Genomic DNA, 3,101 nt, shown 5'->3' with positions numbered 1-3,101 from the left:
ACACACACACACACACACACACACACACACACACACGTGCATGCACGTCGCTATATAAGTGCAATAATCTTGGACGCGACGTTAAAACCCATTTCACCTCACCTGTATGTGAACTGGATTAAGTTCCTATCTCCCTGAAAGAGTAGGCTGGCGGGGGCCGATTTCTTGTTTGGACAACCTTTCGACGCTTAACGAAGCATTGACTTGTGCTCGGTATTGAATGACAAGAAATGACAGACTGTCTAATTAGTGTTTGTGAAAAACAATTCTCTCGCCATCTTTGTGAGTGAGTATGGGTTTACGACGCTCTTAGCAATATTCCAGCAATATGACGGCGGGGACACCAGAAATGGGCTGCACATTCATTGTACTCATTAGCGGATTCGAATCTGCGTCATCGGTGTCCTGCGAACGTTTACACAACAGCAGTGGAGCCAGTTTGTAGGTGAATGTAGAGTTACTCGTGTCACTGTATGCTCAACGAAGTTTTATGATTCTCACAAGAGTCCAATGGGTCGGTAAAACGTGTTTTACTATAACGTTGGGGGGGGGGGGGGGCGGTCGGGTAGCCTAGTGGTTAAAGCGTTCGCTCGTCACGCTAACTGCGGCGTTAAACCATACTCACTCACTCACTCACTATAACGTTGGGGTGTTTGTTTATTAAAAACCGATAGAACAGCATGGATATCAGCTTTCCTTTTAAAATCACAGAATCTATTTTAAATCAAATCAATTTCAAACGTTTAACCACCGATCTCAAGAAGTCGGTACACATACAATATTCGTTTAATTAAGGTTAAAACATTCAAGGCCTCAGTACAGTTTCAAAACAGTATATGATAAATTTGTGGAGGACATTTCCACCTCGAAGCATCGGTGACGAAAATGATATCTGATCCAATTCCAAGTTTGACTTGTGTATGTACCATATGTTCCCGTGACTTGCCTTTGCATGTGTTTGGGACGGGTGCCACCGGTGGTGCAGGATACGCTCACCTTTTCGAGAACACCAGGTCCTGATATAATCACTAGTTCACAGTGATTCATAAACACATGCTCATGATATAGTCGGAATCGTACAATGTACTCTTATTTCTTATGAATATTGAAATGTCCTTGTTGTTTTTATTTATTTAAGCTTTAATTAACCAACTTTTAAAAACACATGATGTATCATTAGAAAGCGTGTTGACTGTATCGGTAGATGTCATTAAGATCAATACAGGCAAACGTGTAATTCGTGTAATTAATTCAGAGAAGAAAAATATTACCACTTAAGAATTATGAACAATATTTATTTTGTTATTGATCATATCATATCAAATATTTATCCTCCCCTAATTGAACCAACACTCAAGAAATGCAATAAGGCTGTCAGAGAGATGTATCTTGTAAGCCATAGCGCAGGACGATATGTTTGCTTCATTTAAAGGGGAAAAGGAACAAACATTCTTAAGTGCCATAGTTCCTGTAGAAATCTCTCGATTGGCTTCCGACAAACTCCTGCTTCCCGTAACGTTATCGGTTTGATGGCGAGTGACACCTCCCTTTTCTACAGCACGCGTCAACAGTTTCATAGTCACATGACATGCAGCACGTGTCAACAGTTTCATAGTCACATGACATGCAGCACGCGTCAACATTTTCATAGTCACATGACATGCAGCACGTGTCAACAGTTTCATATTCACATGACATGCAGCACGTGTCAACAGTTTCAAAGTCACGATATACAGCACGTGTCAACAGTTTCATAGTCACATGACATGCAGCACGCGTCAAGAGTTTCATAGTCACATGACATGCAACACGTGTCAACAGTTTCATAGTCACATGACATGCAGCACGTGTCAACAGTTTCACAGTCAAATAACATGCAGCACGTGTCAACAGTCACATGACATGCAGCACGTGTCAACAGTTTCACAGTCAAATAACATGCTTCACGATTAACAGCTTCAAAGTCACGTGACCTGCAGCACGTGTCAAAACGTTCTGACTCTGAACGACCACTGCATCGAGTTTATATGCAGTGTGTTAAGATCAGACACCCTGCAGAGTCCTTCGCTAGGATGAAGTCGGCTGGCCTGAAAAGTGAAACAGAAGGCTTTCTGTTTGCTGCTCAGGACCAATCACTTCCCACTCGAAACCGGCAACGTGTTATTTTGCATCAAAATATGAATATGAAATGTAGATTATGTAATGAATTTAATGAGACTGTCCAACACATTGTCAGTGGATGCCCAGCTTTGGCACAGACACAGTATCTTAAGCGACATGATGGGGTGGCTCGATCATTTTATTACCGTTTTCGCCATGCTTTGTGGTTTTGACACAGAGGTCCATCCATGGTACGACCCGGAATATGTAGAGGGAGTCATATAAAATTATCAATAAAAAATTCTTTGGAATAGGCCCGTATACAGCCTCAGACGTATCTAGGCCAACAAACCTGATCTTGTCCTTTTTTTATAAATACAATGAAATCATATATATCATTGAATTTTCTGTCCCTTTTGACAGTAATGTGATTGACAAGATTCAGGAAAAACATAGCGAATATGCAGACCTCGCTTTCGAAATGCCACTCTTGCATCCCAAGTACCAAGTTGCCCGATTCCCCATTGTTCTCGGTGCCTTATGTTTGGTACCTCCCAATCTGTTGACTGACATTTGGAGAGTACCCAGGTTTGCTGCCAAGAATACAGCCCTTCTGATAATCTGGGAAATGCAGAAGGCTGCAGTGTTGGGGAGTCTTCACATTCTCCAAAAAGTTCTGGGTGGGTTTGACAAGGCAGCGCTGTAGAGGGGGCAAGGGCCCTGAGCTGATGGTGAGCCTAACCAGCCTGACTGTGCCAGGATCACCCAAACCCTCCTTGCTGCATTTTTTATTTTAATCTGTAAATAATAATGATAATAATAATAATAATAATAATAATAATAATAATAATAATAATAATAATGATGATGATGATGATGATGATGATGATGATGATGATGTTAAAGGATCGGTTTAAGTAGATTATCAAATATTCGAAATTCCAATTGGATTTACTGAGGCCCGCCATCAGTCGGCGCTGGGTACATAGTTGGTTTCCCAT

Source organism: Haliotis rufescens, unplaced genomic scaffold, assembly GCF_023055435.1.
Source record: "Haliotis rufescens isolate VD_foot unplaced genomic scaffold, xgHalRufe1.0.p SCAF_69, whole genome shotgun sequence".
Classification (NCBI taxonomy): Eukaryota; Metazoa; Mollusca; class Gastropoda; order Lepetellida; family Haliotidae; genus Haliotis; species Haliotis rufescens.
This window is presented reverse-complemented; position numbering follows the sequence as displayed.